The 19,986-nt window shown below is 38.2% G+C and overlaps 1 long non-coding RNA gene across 1 annotated transcript in view; it reads left to right on the top strand.

Annotated features, from left to right (window-relative positions):
* Nucleotides 1-16,388, top strand: part of LOC309620846 — a 589,684-nt gene extending 573,296 nt beyond the window's left edge. The window contains exon 2 of the long non-coding RNA XR_014239694.1: nt 2,532-16,388. This is a non-coding gene — a long non-coding RNA (uncharacterized lncRNA). The remainder of the gene's footprint in view (nt 1-2,531) is intronic.
* Nucleotides 16,389-19,986: the final 3,598 nt, after the last annotated feature.

Below are 19,986 nucleotides of genomic sequence, written 5' to 3'. Positions count from 1 at the left end.
TGCCTTCTCTGACTTCAGCCTCTCTGTGAGGGTGTTGTGCTGCCTGGTTACAGACTCCAGGGAGTAGTAGGCTTGGATGTCCTTTACTAGCATGGATGGGCATGGGGCCACCATTTCATCTGTAATGTTTAGCTGGAGTAGAACAGGTATTATCTAAAATGTTTTCTATCTTGTTAGGCTGTCCCTTTCTTAGCCATTGAGCTAGAGAGAGGAGGCTTTTGTGGGGACCTTTTTGTTTCCACCTGTAGGCATTTTCTAGTTGAAGGTTTCTTTCAGTTCCATGTCTGTGATATATGAAGCAATAAGAAAACCCAGGGAACTCACCACCATGTCATTCCTTGGGTCCCAAATTTCCTAGCCAGGGTGCTTTCTTCCTTCTAATTTTAAGTCTTCTCTTGTTTGTTTCATACATAATGTCCAGGGTTTTACTTATACTTAATTGGAAGGAATAGGAGAAAGTAAATCTACTCCATCTTCCCACAATCAGAAGTAATCAAACATATCTTTTAACAAAACTTAATTTGTGTGTGTGTGTGTGTGTGTGTGTGTGTGCATGCACATGAACGCATGCCTTTTTTCCTTTTGGTGGATTTTCCTGGGCTTCTGCCATCCATGGAGTGTCCTGGAGTCCAATGCCTCTATACTGAAAATTTTTCTTACTTCTGAATTAGTACCTCTAACAATTCTAAAGAAAATCTTATTTACTTGTCCCAAGAAGGCACATTACATTGGCATAAGACAGTATTGTAGAGTGTTTAGGAACACAAACTCTGGAGCCAGACATATTGGGTTTGAGTCTCAGTTTTGTCACCGTGTGATCTTGGACAAGTTACTTAACTACTCTATTCCTCAGTTTCCTCATCTCTTATATGGGGAATAAGAGAGAGTGTGGATAAGCTAATATCTGTAAAACATTTAGAACAGTATTTGGTTTATTATTGGCCAAAATAATATATAATTTATTATTATTATTATTATTTTGGCCACGTCACGCAGTTTGCGGGTTGTGGGATCTTAGTCCCTGACCAGGGATCGAACCTGGGCCTTCGGCAGTGAAAGTGTGGAGTCCTAACCACTGGACCACCAGGAAATTCCCAATAATATATAACTTAAAGTGTTGTGCTTGCATTCTATACCACTAAGAGGGATGTCTTCTTCTTGACTTACCTTCCAAGCTTTGTACCTTGTACACCTCTCCACTCTCCTCTCACACCATTATCTCTTAGTTCTCTATACTCCAATTGCCCTGAATTTTGTTCAGTTTCTTAAACATACCACATGCTCTTTCAGCTCTAGGCCTCCACACTATATCCTACTCACTCTTCAGATTTCAGGGAGGCTCTTTCCTGAGTCACAGCCTAGATGAGGTCTCCCTGCTTTGTGCTCTCCCAGTACCCTGCACTTCCTCTACCATTTATCCGCCTGACATCAAGCAGCTTCAGACCCAGCAGAGGATGATCTCTGGTCCCTTGTGGCCCTAACTCAGGCCTCAAGCTATAAGCAGTGGTTTATGATAATAACAATTCTGGAGCTAGTATGGTTGGGGCTGGGACACAAAGAGTTTGAGATTGACTTGAACATAGCTTTGAGTATACTTATTTGTACAGGAACTTGGGGGAACTTATGGCAAAAAAAGAGAAAGAGAAAATATAAAAGGAACCTCATTAAATCTGTTTTATAATTTCATTTTAAATGCAGCTTCTTAGTCTTAAAACTTTAAAAAATAACGTCATATGCAACAACAGTTTAGTTTTACAGAAAGAGATTTTCTAAGTGGAGAAATTTATTATTGACATGCAACGCCTGAAATTAGGAGTGAATAAATTCTGACTTGGCAACTTCAACTCGGTATGTCCAAAACTGTGTCCCCCACGTTGATGTTCCTACAGCATTCTCTGTCTCAATGAATGATATCAACGTTTTCCCATTTGTTCAAGCCAGAAACCTAGAAATGATTCTCCTCTTCTTTAACATCCTCATTCTTGCCACTGTGGAAAAGAGTATGGAGGTTCCTCAGAAAACTAAAAATAGAATTACCATATGATCCAGCAATCCCACTCCTGGGCATATATCTGGACAGAACTATAATTCAAAAGGATACATGCACCCCTGTGTTCCATAGCAGCACTATTCACAATAGCCAAGACTTGGAAACAACCTAAATGACCATCAGAAGATGAATGGATAAAGAAGATGTGGGGGCTTCCCTGGTGGCGCAGTGGTTAAGAATCCGCCTGCCAATGCAGGGCACACGGGTTCGAGCCCTGGTCCCGGAAGATCCCACATGCCGCGGAGCAGCTGGGCCCGTGAGCCACAATTACTGAGCCTGCGCGTCTGGAGCCTGTGCTCCTCAACAAGAGAGGCCGCGATAGTGAGAGGCCCGCGCACTGCGATGAAGAGTGGCCCCCACTTGCCACAACTGGAGAAAGCCCTCACACAGAAACGAAGACCCAACACAGCCATAAATAAATAAATAAATAAATAAAATTTAAAAGAGATAAGCAAAACATTCTCTCAAAAAAAAAAAAAAGAAAGAAAGAAAAGCTCCTATAAAAAAAAAAAAAAAAAAAGAAGATGTGGTACATATATACAGTGGAATACTACTCGACCATAAAAAAGAATGAAATGCCATTTGCAGCAACATGGATGCAACTAGAGATTATCATACTAAGTGAAGTACGTCAGAAAGAGCAAGACAAATACGATATGATATCACTTATATGTGGAATCTAAAATATGACACAAATGAACCTATCTATAAAACAGAAACAGAATCATGGACATAGAGAACAGACTGGTGGTTGACAAGGGGGAGGGAGTTGGGGGAAGGATGGAGTGGGAGGTTGGGGTTAGCAGATATAAGCTTTTATATATAGAATGGATAAACAACAAGGTCCTGTTGTATAGCACAGAGAACTATATTCAGTATCCTATGATAAACCATAATGGGAAAGAATATTTTTAAAAGAATGTATATATGTATACATATATATGTATACAAAACTGAATCACTTTGCTGTACAGTAGAAATTAACACAACATGTAAATCAACTATACTTCAATAAAAGAAAATATTGATTAACGTCCTCATTCTCCCTCTTCCTGTATTCCTCAAAACCCTAGCACCAAATAATGTCAGTTCTACTTAAAAATTTTGTGAATTGTCCTTCTTCTTTTTATCTACTGCCCAAGCTCAGGTGCTTGTCCTATTTCATTTTGACTTCTACAAAAGCTGCACAATTTATCTCCCTGACTTTGATATCTCCTGCTTGCAAATCATCATTCATCAAAATTGACCTTCGAAACCACAAATCCTAGCATGTCAAGCACTCACTTCAAAAGCTCAGATTGTTTTCCATCATCCATAGGATAAGGTTCAAAATTTTTAGCATAGTATATGAGATCCTTGGTAGGACTGAACCCAATTTTATAACATCATTTTCCAGCATTTTCCTTCATACTCTCTATGCTCTAACCACATTGAAATATGACTATTCCCCAAACACCTCATCCTCAAATTCAAAGCCGCTGTGCCATTTGCTTAGACTTTTCCTTCAGCTTGACTGTCTATGAACTCATCTTTACTAATTTTAGTCTTTATTCTTTCTGTGCTTCATTTTGAAAAGTTTCTGTCATTATCTATTCAGGTTGACTATTTTTTTCTGTAGTAACTAATCTGATTTCACTTCCATTCAGTGAATTTTTCAGATATTGTATTTTTCAGCTCTAGAATTTCCATGTGTTTATTTTTTAATAAGTCCATTTACTTTCTCTGTGTTCATGTATACCTTTAAACCCTGAGCATATTTATAATAGCTGTTTTGCATGCCTTCTCTGATAATTCTATCACCTCTTTCATTTCTGGGTCTATTTCTATGGACTGATTTTTCCCCAGTTATGGGTCCCATTTCCCATTTGCATGTCTGATGATTATTTTTATTGGAGGATGGAATTTGATTGCTACACCTTTGAGTGCTGGATTTTCTTGTCTTCCTTTAAGGACTGTTGGACATTGTTCTGGGAGACAGTTGACTTACTTGCATATCAGTTTGATCCTTTCAAGGCCTATTTTACGTTTGTGAGATGGATGTAGGATAATCTTTACTCTTGGCTAATTTAGTCTTACTAGCAAGGCATGACCCTTCCTAGCTCCCTACTATCCAATTGGAAGCCCTGGTTGCTACATGAGGCCACTTTACTCTGGCTGGTAGGAACTTACATATCTCCCAGCTCTGTGTGAACTCTGAGAATTTTTTCACTCTACTCACAGTTCTCCGATCATTCATTGCCCAGCTTCATAGAGTTCTGCCTAATGCGTTCGGGGCTTTTTACTTAGTAACAAATTCCAGGGGACCTCTAGGCAGATTTCTAGAGTTCTTTCTCTGTGTAGCTTCCTCCTCCCTGGCTACCTCAGTCTTCCTGAATATTGATCTCTCTGCCCTCAACTTGGTGAAACCACTATGCTCTACTTGGGTTCCCCTGCCCTGCACCATGGTCTAGAATTACCTCTAGGTAGAAAGCCAAGGTTAACTTCATTTGTTTCTTTTCTCTCAGGAACAATAATACTGTACTTTCTGTTGTTCAGTGTCTGTAAACAAATATTTCTTCCTCCTCCTCATTTCTACTTTTCAGGTCTTGAGAAAAAAGTCTCTTCAGTAGTTCAGTCACCTGACTGCCTTAGTAACTAGGTCATATAGTAACTAGGTCATGTGGTCATGCCATTCAATTTCCATTCTTTTGCATCCAAAAAGCAGTGTTGAGACATCAGTTCTGTGCATTTTCAAAAGTTTTTTCCGAGATAAAAATTATCCAAATGGGAAGGAATTCATATCTCGGCTATTCTCATACTACTGCCTTCTACTAAATGTTTGCAGTAGACTGTGTTGAATGTATTCATTTAAAGAATCGGGAAGGGTAAGATGTGACAAAGTGAGAGAGTGGCATGGACATATATACACTACCAAACGTAAAATAGCTAGTGGGAAGCAACCGCATAGCACAGGGAGATCAGCTCGGTGCTTTGTGACCACCTAGAGGGGTGGGATAGGGAGGGTGGGAGGGAGGGAGATGCAAGAGGGAAGAGATATGGGACATATGTATATGTATAACTGATTCACTTTGTTATAAAGCAGAAACTAACACACCATTGTAAAGCAATTATACTCCAGTAAAGATGTTTAAAAAAAATACAAAAAAAAAAGAATTCAAAGGAGGAGAGAGGGAGAGATAGAGTGAGAGAGAGAGAGAGAGCTATTTGTCCCACTAGTCTCTATAATGAGTAATATTTACGAATGAATATTCAGTATTTAGTTTCTACTATCCAATTGGTGTAGCTACTATAACCCATGTTGGTATTCTTTTCTGGGATTGGCAGAATATGAGGCAAAGATAATGATAGTTTTTGGTACAGATGGCCTATGGCTGGACTTGTGTTGTTTCACTGTACAAAATCATTTAAAAATCCACGGCACAAGTCCAGGTAAAAAGAATAAATGGCATGATGCAGAACACATAACAAGCCACAGCCCAGATGGGTTACAACAAAGATCACAGAAAAAGTATGCAGTGGCTGGTGCATAGTGTTGCTAATCAACAGTCTAACTTGCCTCCTGACAGACTAATATTGTGCTTTGGTTGATAATGAGACTTCTCAAAATCAAGGAGCTTTAATACAAGTTGTACTAGATGGGTTGCCATTGTACTGTGTGATCTTATTCTTATAGGATTCCAGAGAGTCCACAGACACACCAAGTCACTTCCCAATAATATGACAAATGTAAAAAGAGATTGAAAATGTCAGTATTGACATTAGATGAAGATTTTAAGTTAGTATGCAAGAGACCTTTTCTGTTTAAAATGCAGATGTGATCTAAGAAAATTGGACGAAAACTACCTACCCTCTCTACCTCTTCTTCCCAACCTTTTTTCTTTCTCTCTCAACTTGTCCTCTCCTTACCCTACCCTCAGCCCATTTAAAGGCAGTCAGATGAGAGTTGTGGCACGTTTAGCTTTTGGACTTACTCAACTTCGATCAAGTTGATGGATGACAGGGCCAGGAAACAGAATCATAGATGCTTTAGCTTGGGGGGCGGGCAGAACCCATACTCATCATCTATCTTGATTTGGCAGGTGCAATAAAGGCTAAAAACAATGGAGACGATCCTGTCTCCCACTTAATACCCCATCTGCTGCTACTGGCTTCTTGCTAAGTTCTAGAACATGTTGCTTCACACACATAGAAAACAGACCAAAAAATATACAAATACATAAAATGAGCAATTCAAAGTCAAAACAAATTAAACTAACACCCTCCAAAAAATTAAGGTAGTAAAATAGACAAAAAAAATTCTCTTTGCTTATTTGAGTCAGGGGGAAAACTCCTTTTCCAGAAACAGTTAGCTCTAATTTCCCTTCAATGAGTGATAGGCTTTATGACGTCTGAGCCTTGGCAATAAGAAATCATGTCTTGTGGTTGAATCTAGAGGAAGACTTTGTTGGAGTAATTGCTGGGCACCTAGGCACCACTGTTGTGGTTTGATAGGCAAAGCTGACATTCCACTGTCAATTAATACAATTTTTATTTATTCATTTGATTTACTAGGCACAGTATAGGTTCTCCCACAAACCCCCCACTTTCCTGGGTTACGGCCTCCATTTCTGCTCACTGTTTAGCGCATTACTCCTAAGGTGTTAATGACTGTTAGAGACCCCAAGTTCTACCCTCCCATTATTAAAGTTTTCCAAACTTCAGCCATTCACATGTCATGTTCTTATTTTTGTCACAGCAACATAACACTAATACTTACTATTTACCTAATACATCTCTTATTATCACCTTACTTTTTAAAATCACCTCATCTTAAGCTACTATATATATATTTATTTCATATATATACACACATATAAGATATATACATGTATATGTATAAATATAAAATATATACATATGCATTATACACATGATGTGATACACACACACAATTTGACTTGTGTAATTGTGTACCACTTAAATACTATTAAGGGAGATGATTTTAAGTGGTACACAATTAGGTGAATAAATAAATAAATTGTTGTATATTCATACAATGAAATACTACTCAGCAATAAAAAAGGACAAATTACTGATACATACAATGACATGGATAAATCTCAAAAATGTTATGCTAAGTGAATGAATCCAGGAATGTATGACTCCATTAATGTGAAATTCTAGAAAATTCAAAGTAATCTATGATGATATAAAGCACATCAGTTGTTGCCTGGAATGGGGGTGGAGAGCATTGACTGTAAAGGGGCACCAGAACACTTTTTGCGGTGATGGAAATGCTCTGTATCTTGATAATGGTAACCATATGGGTAAACACACTTTTAAAAACTCGTGGAAATGCATATTTTAAATAGGTGCAGTTTATTTTTTTATAAATGATGTCAATAAAATTGATTTTTAAAAAGTTCATCAGGCCATTGAAATGTGCAGTCAGATTTGATAACCATTGCTCTATGGCCTTATTCTCAAAGTGCATTCCTTAGATCACTAGCATCTGATTCCCTAGGAGCTCATTAGAAATGCAGAATCTCAGCCCCCACCCCAGAGCTGCAGAATCACAATCTGTGTTTTAACAAGCTCCACAGTTAATGCAAACGCACATTAAAATTTGAGAAACATTGGCTTGGGAGATAATGGAATCCTGAGCTGGGGGCAGCCTGGGTCCTGAATCACCACATGGAATTAAACTACCTGCTGACCAGGAATACTCACCTTATACTAAACAAAGAATAGAGTTCTCTTGTGGCTGAGGCATTTTAATTTGGGGTCTATTTATGGCAGGTTAGCTTAACTATTACAAGATTGATCTAGAGGGTCTGAGAGCACAGCCCAAAGTGGTTTCGGTGGAAAGTAACTTGCAAATTTCATGTTCATGCTTCATCTTGAAAATGCACTCAGATTTCTTTCTATTTCACGGTGTTTTTGTGTTTGTTTGAATGTAATAATAATGTTTTCAATTATGCATTAATTGAATTACTTCACTGCTTTCCCCTAAACCTGGAAGTAAAACGGAAAGCTCTAAGATGTGCCATGTCTGTCTTGTTGCTTTCCCTTCCTCCAAGCGTTAAGTGTCCACTGTTTAAGAAGCACGGCATTGGGATTGAAAGTATATGGCACAAAGCAGAAATTAAATAAAGGCTTTTCTTGTTGCCACCTGTAAGATGGTTAGACTTGAAAGAGCACTGTCTGCAAAGAGTGCTTTAGATAACAAGAATGACTGTCCAGTCATTAGACTCTCTGGTCTCTAGTATGTGATTTCAGAAACTGTAACAAGCTCGGCAAGAAAAAAATCCTGCAAAGGCAAACCTTCCCTCACTGTCTCAATTGATACCACGAATTGGTTTGCCTACTCTGTACAAAGGGCCACAAATGGTTCTGTATATTTGTAAAAGTTGGTTCCAGGATGCAGTGCTAACCTATTGAGCCCTTACTATGTGCCAGACCCTGTGCTGGGCACTTGCCTGCACAAAATTTCATTTGGTACCAACCACATATTAAAGAATAATATTTTTTGCTTCAGGAGAGTGAGGTCCAGAGGGATTAGATGGCTTGCCAGGCCTCACAGTGAATTGAATATAACACTGTCTGACTCAGATGCCAACCTCTTTTTACAACATCATTGTGCCCTAGGCAGTCACTCATCTACCTTTGTATCCTAATGTATTCCTATCATTATGAAAGAGAAAGGGCCCTGGGACAGAGGAAAAGACTGAATGCCAGCGAGCAAGTGAGAACTCTTTCCTGTATAGAGAAGGAGCAAGGGAGTCAGTTAAAAGCAGATGGGGCACCCGCCTCATCACCCTCCCCACTTCCCCCATTCGGAGGCTCAATGCACCTCACACCTGTCTCCTGTTCATTCTTTCTTGCTCCTTTTTCAGTCTCGACGCCCTGCCCCCTCTGCCCTCCCTAGGCTTTTCTCCCTTGTCTCTGGGCCACCTCACTCTCATTTCCCCTTCCTTTCCTTTGATTCCTAACCACTGGCACCACCACCACCCCGCCCTCTGTCACCATCCCCACTTCCTTTACTCCTCCTGCTCTCTCTGTTTCTTTCTCTTCTGCTCAGCTTTCAAGGCCCCATTAGGGCCCCACCATTGACTCTGCTCTTACAATGGCTCAGTGGTTTTGAGATGAAGTAAAACGTCACTAATTTGTTCTAATTGGGGGGAAAGGTCAGTCTGCCTTAAATGAAAAGTATGAGTGATAGGATATTTGGGGGGAGAAAATGCAATCTCATTACTTTCAAGTACATAAAGTAATCCCAATGACTAAGACAAGAGGATAAAAGGCAAAGCTATATGTCTCAGAGATCTGTAAGTGGTTTGACAAATAAGCGTGGCTCGTTTATAATTAGGACATTCAGTTTGGAGACACAAATGCTGCTGCTGAGGTCTACGCACTGAAGTAGGCTAATATTTCCCTTGTTTACACAATTAGTTTGTGAAAAGAGCTCTTTCATCATAGACACAGGTACAATCTCATTAGAAGGGTCCAGCATTTCAGACCCCCTTTCTTATGTCACATGGCCTGTAGGAAGAGTGCTTTGTTCAGCCAATTCTCCAAAAGGAATAATGGTGAATAATAACAAAAATACTCATTTTTCTGCTTCTCATCTATGCAAGAGTTACTGTCAATGAAAAAAAATTCCTGTTCTGTTCTTATTAGTTAGGGGTGAGGATGAGGAAGTGTAGGGGAAAGAACTGAATGGACACAAGCAGAGCCAAACCTCAAATGGCCTTAGTTTGAAATCTACTAATTTAGAACTGGTGAAAATTGAGGAACCAGCCTACTTTATTTTTATGCTGCAAGAAGCCAATTTGCTAAGCTAATTACAATAGTAAACAAGATTTTCCTGCAAAGATTTGTAAAATTCCTTAAAACACCAATTTTCCATGCAGTGTTCAATACTTGAATAGCACTCCCTTCGTTTATGTATAATTGTTAAGTTAATTAGCTAAATTTCTTACCAATTTCTGGAAGCAGCTCCCTTGAGGAAGTCCTACTAGGAAGCCCTCTTTGGCCTATTTTACTTTATTGTGTGTGGAAGCAAACAACCATACTTATTTTCTTTTTGAATAGCTTATAATCAAGGCTTCCCATCAATTCAAACTAGCCTCCCGCCATCCTACATTTTCATAGCTCAACAATAATTTCTTCCTGTACAATTAAGCAGGAATGGGAAGAAACATGGGCTGAATTCTACAAAGTTCTCTCTGAATCATTAGGAGGCCAGGGTCCTTGAATTCCCATGCATCCTGACCTTCTGTCCCTGATAGTGTGGAGATAAGTGGGTAACTGGTAAAAATGGACATTCCACCATACTTTACCTTGCAGTCTCAGAGGACTTCTTTGGCATTCAGACTGTAGATATTCCATGTCTCGCTATGGAAACATAATATGAGCATTTCTTCCACTGCTAGGGGAGTCAATTGATATAAAACTACAACTTTTTCTAAAAACCATAAATCAAGGACTACTTCTTACAGTTGTGAAATTCTTCAGCTTTAACCCAAAGGATTCATGGAAGGGGTCCTTGAAATTCTTCAGTAGGCCAAAACTAGTGAGATAAGGGAGGAGCTTTTGTTTACAAACCATTAGGAGTACATTTGAAGGGATTAAGTTTGTTTGAAAGTCACTAAATTTGCTGAACAAGGTCATGGGTCTACTTCAAACTAGTCTGAAGTTTTGTGCTTTGGAGTTCATGCAAACAGAATATTTGTTTTTTTTCTGTGTGACTTACTTCACTGAGCATAATACCCTCCAGGCCCATTCATGTTGCTGCAAATGGCAGAATTTCATTCTTTTTTGTGGTTGAGTAGTATTCCACGGTATATATGTGCCACATCTTTATCCATTCATCTGTTGATGGGCATTTAGGGTGTTTCCAGGTCTTGGCTATTGTGAATAGTGCTGCTTGGAAAGGAGCAACAGGAATTCATTATTAACAGAGTGTACTGAATGGGACGAGGCTACTGGATTCAAATAGTGATCCATACCTGGCAACTTTCAAGGCAAAGTTAAAAGGAAAGCCTTTGCCTGCAAATTTCTAGGAACTGTTGGAGGTGAGAATATGATGACTTCTATTTGGGACTTTAGGATGATAAAAAGGTCCAAGAGCCTCCCTTTATCTCCCCAAATGCCCAATTAACACAATATTTTAATGGTAGCACAATCAAGTTTAGTGTAATATAGACAGAAACCAATATTTTTCAGAAAAGTACTCGCTTCTATGTTCCGTGGTTTAAAAGGAAGCTGGGCTGCGTTCGAAGTGTGTTTTTGTTCATATTGACGTTCTAATATTTTCTATGGATATATTCAGTTTTGACACTAAAGTGTAAATCAAAGAGAAAATGGAATTTTGTTTACAAATTTCTGCTTACGAGTCTGCATGAATAAGTCTGTAAAATGACCAAGGGTGATTTAAAAGACTTTAAAAGAGTACATCAAAAGTAGCCAAATATACAAATTGAAGACTTACTGACTAATGAAACTATTTGGCATCCCTTTTAGTACACATGTTCTTAAATGAGGCATATCTAATTTCTGGAGGTAGTCCCACACCTTTGTGCTTTAGGGCTGGAATCAGAGATGTTCGGAGTAGAGAGGGACTTTAGAGGTTACCCAGTGATTTTTTTTTCAAATTTCTTTTCTTCAAGTTTCTTCAGTCAAAATCTTGCTTGAAAGCCCAACATAGGAACCTCGTAAAAGGGAGAGTCTCTAATTAAAGTAGGGATCGAGCAGTCTGAAACCTAGTCTACTCCCTCGCCACATCTTCTCCCACATTTGCTGACTGGGGAAGCTGAGGTCTACAGAAACTACGTGACTTGGCCAAGTTCCCTCAACAAGTAAGAGTGTTAATTCCACTCCTAATTTTCTTTCATCTTCCTCACCTCCATTTTCTACCCCCTTGCACCTCTAGTAAAAGAAACACACATGCACATATGCACGAACTCACACACCATCCCAGGTGGCCAGCAGAAGCTTCTCTTGCCTCTCACAAGCTGCTAACATCTCACTGTGAATGTCTTTATTGCATTCTATCTTCCAGGAATATTTGCATTTCCAAAGAGAAAAGTGGGAAGACGGCAATGGTGAAACAAATGAAATGAATCACTAAAGATAGCATGACAGCACTGTGGCAAATTTTGCCGTGTGTGGGCTTCCTCAAATCACACTCTATAGGCAACCTCATATTTACCCAATATTTAAGGCTAACCCTGCTGGTTCATTTAAAAAGAGTGGCCTCAGACAAAACCTCAACAGGAATTTGCATTTAGACCATTTTGGTCTTGAGATGTGAACAAGCAGAATGAGGGTGAAAGGTGCTCCCACTCTTATTTAGGGGTTTCCATTTTGCTGAACTTCTTTCTGAATAGGTGCAATGTTCCAGAATACTTTGCTTTGTTTTCTCTATGGCTAGGAGACAGGCCTGTGGGCATGTGTGTGTGTGAGTGAGTGAGTATGTGTGGTATGAGAGAGAGACAGAGACACCCATGGAAAGAGACACACACAAAGACACAATACTGACACAAAGACACACACACACAGAGGTACAAAGAAAGAGAAACACAGACTGGCACACACACATATACAGAGAGATACACACACTTACACAAAGAAACAAGAAAGAGACACAGTGAGTGACAGTGACAGAGAAAGATGGCAAAACAAAAACAGTGACACACATACACAAAGTGAAACTGAGAGAGGGTAAGATTGAGACTGAGAAATTGGGAGAGGCACACACAAAGAAGCAGAGTGAGAGACAGATCTACAAAGATACACAGAAAGGGAGACTAAAGAAAAACGCTTGAGAGGGAGTGAGAGAGAGACTGAGAGTGATGGAGAAAAACTGAGACAGAGAACGAGGAAAAGCATGGTGATCGGGGAAGAGAGAAATCACTCCCATTTTTTCTTCCTCATTGGAAACCTTCAATGTTTGTTTCTTTTGTGTTCCATATAACTTGGAAATTAAATTTTACTATCATCTCCTATTTAGAGGCAAACTGCTCGCAGCAGTATCTGCTGCTCAGAGGCAAATATTTTCATCTAACTATAGAAAATATGTTTTATTCCCATTTTAGTTAGCAAATGTAATTGTTTGGGAATCACAATTATGGGAGTATGGGAGCCAAAGCTGAAGCCAGGGCTGACAGGGGATCAACATGATGAATTGACCAGCATTTTTCCAGATCCCCGGTGCCAGACATTCACATCCCTCCGCAGCCATGCCGTGCTATGTGCTTTCTGGGTGTATGCCCCATGTAAGGCAAGATGTAGCCCATTTTCAATGTCTGTGTGCCTGGCACCCATTGCAGTCTTAGGATTTTCTCTATGCTCTTGGTGGGAGTGGTGTTCACTTCAGCAGGGAATTCACCATCTTACCTATTCCGCCAGGAATCTTCCCACTGCCATCTAACACTGGATGCTGTAATAGATCTCATGTAAGAATGAAAAAAAGGAGAGACTTGCATGGTCTCACAAATCAGACGCTGTAAGTGGTTCTGACCACCAATCACATCTAATAGTTTGGAGCCATTTTTCTCACACGCACACAGACAAAGAGAGAGAGAAAGAGACACAGAGAGAGACACAGAGAGAGACACAGAGAGAGACACAGAGAGAGAGAGAGAGAGAGAGAAATCAATGCTTATGTCTATCAAAAAATGTGTACAAGAATGTTCATAGCAGCTTTATTCATAATAGCTTCAAACTGGAAACAACTCAAGTGCACAGAGTAGAACAAATAAATAAATAATGCATAATTAATTATGTATTCCTACAGCAGAATACTACACAGCAATAATAAATGAATTACTGATATATTTCACATAGCTGAATCCCACAGACAGGAATTATAAGTGAAAGAAGTCAGACACAAAAGAGTACGTATTATATGATTCCATTTATATGAAGTTCAAGAACAGGTAAATCTCATGAATGGTAATAGAAGTCAGAATGACAGTTACCTCTGCAGGGAGGGTATTAACTAGGAAGGGGCTTGAGGAAGATTTCTTTGGTGCTGGAGAATTTTTATATGTTAAATGGTTGGGGAAAATATTAAAAAGAATATTTCATGGCACATGAAAAGTATATGAAATTCACATTTCAGTGTCCGTAAATAAATATTTATTGGCACACAGCCATACCCATTTGTTTACATATTGTCTAAGGCTGCTTTTGTGCTACAAAGGCAAAGTTGAGTAGTTGTGACAGAGACCATACGGCTTGCAAAGCCTAAAATATTTACTCTCTGGCCTTTACAAAAAAGTTTGCTGACTCCTGATCTAGGTCTTGGGTACACGGGTGTAGACATATGGAAGAACTTGAGCTGTGCATTCAAGATTAGTGGACTTTAGACACTTTATTGCAAAGAATTTTTTCAAGATCTAGAGAAATGGAGATTAATAAGAACACTTGCTCAAACGCTTGGTTTACATTAGGTTCAGAAAAGAAATGCTGAATTCAGTCCCTTCTTTATTTTCATTCTTATAGATGAGAATCACTCCATTATACACCTTCTTTATGACCAAGGTATTACGTGAAGCAATATTAGAAGCACCTTTGATATAAATTAGCTCATCAGTAAAGCTCTTTCAAATCATAAATTCAAAATGACATTTTGCAGGTAGGAAAAAGCATAATATGTCATTTCCTATTCTCTTTTTAAAAAGAACAAAAGAGTAAAATGGAAAATTGTTTTGGCAATAACAGAACACCTGACTCTCATTGGTGGTCCATCTCTGAGTCATGTAGTAAATCATTGTTAAAGGTCATCATGACTTGTCTGAACAGGCATTTGTGTTATTAACTAAAGAACTGCTAAAAAAAATCCCCATGCTACTTTTTCACAGGAAAATATCTGTTACTATGAAGAGTCCAGTGTTAGCCAAATGACAATGATAAATGCACTATAAACATTTCTTGTTGGAAGCTTGTAATGATGCAGTTTCTTTACATTGTCAAGTTTGCTCCTAACTTTAGTTTCATATTTTGGCTGTTTCCAATATTTATAAATTGTAATGTATGTCAAGGAGCACATTTCAGTGTAAAAAAGAAAAAGAGAGCTAGAAAATATGTCTACAAGATGGCTTCAGGGTGCGAAATGCATTTGTTTCTAAAAGCCAGGATACAAGTTTAAAATCACAGTCTGGCAGTCAGACAAGCCAGTGACAGCCTTTTCATTAAATCTTGGCTAATTGTATAGTTGTGCTGTTGTTGTAGTTGCTGCTATTGTTATAGCTATAGTTGCAAACCAAACAATATGAGAGTGATCCAAATACAGTGGAAAGACAAAGCAGGGCAATTTTGTTAATCAGCTTGTGTTCTTTATGCTCCTATTAAAGACATTTTATATTCATCTTCTAATTTGCATCCAGCCTCAGATATTCCAACCAAGCTTATTTCACCTGATCTGAAATACCTGGCAGCTTTTAATTTGGGGTTGACGGACTTCACCAGTCTCTCTCCAAGTCCTTTCTTATGAACCCTAATGACTGATCCCACCTCTTGAAGCGTTGGGAGGTTTTAGCTCCAATTTAAAGTCTACTTGGCTCCAGAAATTCATTTATACATGGGAAATATCCCACCATGCGGTTGTTGGAGGATTGGATGAAATATGTAAAGTTTCAAGAACACAGTGGTGCTTTATTTTTTTTAGAAGACTTATTTATTTATATTATTTATTTTTGGCTGCGTTGGGTCTTCGTTGCTGTGCGCGGGCTTTCTCTAGTTGTGGCGAGCGGGGGCTACTCTTAGTTGCCGTTCATGGGCTTCTTATTGCGGTGGCTTCTCTTGTTGCAGAGCACAGGTTCTAGGTGCGCGGGCTTAGGAGTTGTGGCACATGGGCTTAGTCATTGTGGCTCGCGGGCTCTAGAGTGCAGGCTCAGTAGCTGTGGCGCACGGGCTTAGTTGCTCCACGGCATGTGGGATCTTCCTGGACCAGGGATCGAACCCATGTCCCCTGCACTGGCAGGCAGATTCTTAACCACTGAGTCACCAGGGAAGTCCCACAGTGGTGCATTATGATTGATACTGATGTCAGCTTTGTAAGAAATCCATTTGGTCCTTTCACCTAATTTGGTGGTAGTCGGTTCTGGGCAGAGTGGAGCAATAGCATCTCTGTTTAGTAAAACTTTCTGCAGTGATGGAAATGTCCTGTATCTGCACTATCCAACTCAGTAGCCACTAGCCACATGTGGCTATTGAGCACTTGAAATGTACCTAGTGTGAATGAGGAACTGTATTTTTAATTTAATTTAAATACAAATATAAATAGCCACATGGGTGACTATCATACAGCCACAGCACAGCCTTAGGGGACTAAATTTTACTTGCTAAAGTAGCTTTGAATTAGGTGTTCTTATCCATTTTTGAAGTGCCATGGACCCCTTGGGAAGTTTGGTGAAACCTACTGGACAATTTCTTTAAAATCTTTTCTTTCCCTTTCTTTTAGAAAACAGCTTTATTGAAATATAATTCACATACTGTACAATTCACCCTTTTATATTTGTAAATCAGTGGTTTATAGTATATTCACAGATATATGCATCCATTACTATAGTCGACGTCAGAACATTTTTACCACCTCAAGAAGAAACCCCATATCCTTTAGCTATCATCTCCCTATCCCTCCACCCCTGTCCCTAACCCTAAGCAATGACTAATCTACTTTCTGTCTTTATAAATTTCCCTATTATGGATTTCCACATTGTTATGGGTTGAATTGTGACCCCAAAAGGAAATCCTAGCCCCCAGTGCCTCAGAATGTGACCCTATTTGGAAATAGGATCATTGCAGATATAATTAGTTAAGAAGAGGTCATACTGGAGTAGGGTGGGCCCCTAATCCAATATGACTGGTGTCCTTGTAAGAGGAAAATTTGGACATAGGTACAGAGGGAACATGATGGGATACCCAGAGGTAAAACAGCTATGTGACGACCGAGGTAGTGATTGAAGTGATGCAAGCCATGGAATGCCAAGGATTGCTTGCAAACACCAGAATCTAGAAGAGGAAAAGAAGAATTAAACTCTACAGGTTTCAGAGGAAGTATCACCCTGCTGTTATCATGCTTTTTGGACTTCCATCCTGTGGGTTGTCTTTTCACTTTCCCGATGGTATCCTTTGACATAAGAGTTTTAAGTTTTGGTGAGGTCTAATTTCTTTTTCTTTTCTTTTTTTTTGTTCATGCTTTTGATGTTATATCTAAAAATCCTTTGCCAAATCCAAGGTCATGAAGATTTACTCCTATGTTTTCATCTAAGTGTTTTATAGTTTTTCCTCTTACGTTTAAATCTTCGGTCCTTTTGGGTTAATTTTTGTATATGGTGTGAGGTTAGCATCTAAATTCATTATTTTACGTGTTTCTATCTAGTTGTTCCAGTGATTTGTTGAAAAGACTTTTGTTCCTCATTGAATGGTTTGGCACCCTTGCTGAAAATCAGTTGACGGTAAATGTATGGGTTTATTTTTGGACTTTCAACTTTTTTCCATTGACCTATATTTCTATCCTTGTGCCAGTACCACACTGTCTTGATTACTGATGCTTTGGAGTAAAATTTGAAATTGGGAATTGTGAGTCCTCCTACTTTATTCTTTAACATGATAGTTTTGGTTATTCTGGATCTCTCGCCAGATTTTAGAATTAGCTTATCAATTTCTGCAAAGAATTCTGCTGGGATTCTGCTAGAGATTGCTTTGAATCTGTGTATCATTTTGGGGAGTGTTGCTGAATTTAAAATGTTAAATCTTCCAATCCATAAACATGGGGTATTTTTCCATTTACTTAGAACTTCTGTAATTTCTTTCAGCAACACCTGGTAGTGTTTAAGTTTTGCACTTTTACTGTTAAATTTATTCCTAAGTAAGTTTTCCTATTTGATGCTGCTGTGAATGGAATTGTCTTCTTATTTTTATTTTTGGATTGTTCATTGCAAGTGTATAGAAATATACTGATTTTTGTATATTAATCTGGTACCCTACAACCTTGCTCAACTCATTTATTAGTTTTAATACATTTTTTAGTGGATTTCCTAGTATTTTCTACATACAAGACCATATCATCTGTCAATAGATGTAGAGTGGATATTCTTATTTCTGTTCTTAGGAGGAAAGGCATGCAGTCTTTCACCATTAAGTATGATGTTAGCTGTGGGGGTTTCATAGATCCCCTTTCTCAGGTTGAGGGTTTCTTTCTATTCTTAGTTTATTGTTTTTATCATGAAAGGGTGTTGCATTTTATCAGATGCTTTTTCTGTGTCTACTGAGATGATAGTGCAATTTTTAAACTCTATGTGATGTATTACATTAATTGATTGTTGAATGTTAAAACAGTCTTGTTTGCTAGAATTCAGTGGTGAAGCCATCTGGGCCTAGGCTTTCCTTTATAAGTACTTTTTGATTGTTGACCAATCTCCTTCACTTGTGTTACTTATAAGTCTATTCAGGTTGTTTATTTTTTCTTGAGTCAGTTTCAGTAGTTTGTGTCTCTCTAGGAATTTGTCTATTTCAGCTAAGTGACTCAATTTGTTGGCATAAAATTGTTCATAGTATTCCTTTATAATCTATTTTATTTCCATAAGGTCAGTAATAATATCCCCTCTTTCACTTCTGATTTAGTAGAGTCTTCTTTTTTTCCTCTTGGTCAAACTAGCTAAAGTTTTGTCAAATTTGTTGATATTTCCAGCTTTTGGTTTTATTCATTTTCTCTATTATTTTTTCTCTTTCACTAATTTCTGCTCTAATCTTTCTATTTCTTTCCTCCTGCTTGCTTTTGGTTTAGTTTCCTTAACTTTTCTCAGTGCCTTAAGGTGGTGGATTAGGTTACTGTTATGAGATCTTTTTTCTTTCTTAATGTATCATCGACAGCTATAAATTTCCCTCTAAGAACTGCTTTATCTGATTCCATAAATTATAGTAGCTTGTGTCTTTATTTTCATTCATGTTGAAGTGTTTTCTGATTTCCCTTTTGATTTCTTCTTTGACTGACTGGTTATTTAGGAGTGTGCTGCTGATTTCCACATATGTATGAATTTCCCCAAATTCCTTTTACTGACTTCTAATTCCATTCCATTGTTGTCAGAGAACATATTTTATAATACTTCTACCCTTTAAAATTTCTTTAGTTTTTTTTTTTAATAGCCTAGCAATGGTCTTTCCTAGAGATTGTTCCATGTGCATGTGAGAAAAATGTATTTTAGGCTATTGTTTAGTGGATTGTTCTATAGATATCTATTAGGTCTAAGTGCTTTATAGTGTTGTTCAAGTCTTCTATTTCCTCATTGATCTCCTGTCTTGTTGTTCTATCCGTTATTGAAAGTGGGGTATAGAAGTGTCTAACCATTATTGTTGAATAGTCCTTTTTTCCCTTCATTTCTGTTAGTTTCTGCTTCATGTATTTTGATGCTCTGTTATTTGGTGCACATATGTTTATAATTGTTATATCTGCCTAATGGATTGACACTTCTGTCATTATAAAATGTCCCTCTTTATCTCTAGTAACATTTTTATGTTTAAAATCTATTTCGTTTGATATTAGTATAGTCACCCTAGTTTTCCTGTGGTTACTATTTGCATGATATATCATTTTCCATCCTTTCATTTTCAATCTATTTTGTCTTTGAAGCTAAAGTATGTCCAATGTGGATAACATATATTTGGATCATTTTTAAAAAATCCATTCTGACAATCTCTGCCTTTTGATTGAACTGTTTAATCTGTTCACACTTAATGTTATTATTGATATCATTAGATTTAGGTCTGTCATCAAATGTTTAGTTTTCCATATGTCTCATGTCTTCCCCCCCCCCCCCATTCCTGCTTTACTGCTTTCTTTTGCATTAAGTGAATGTTTTCTACTGTGGCATTTTAATTTCATAAATGATAGTTTCACTTATTTTTTGTGTTTTTTTTTAGTTGTTGCATCTCAAATTTTAAGAATC

The sequence above is a fragment of the Balaenoptera borealis genome (genome assembly GCF_965194805.1).
Source record: "Balaenoptera borealis genome assembly, chromosome: X".
NCBI lineage: Eukaryota > Metazoa > Chordata > Mammalia > Artiodactyla > Balaenopteridae > Balaenoptera > Balaenoptera borealis.
This window is presented reverse-complemented; position numbering and strand designations above follow the sequence as displayed.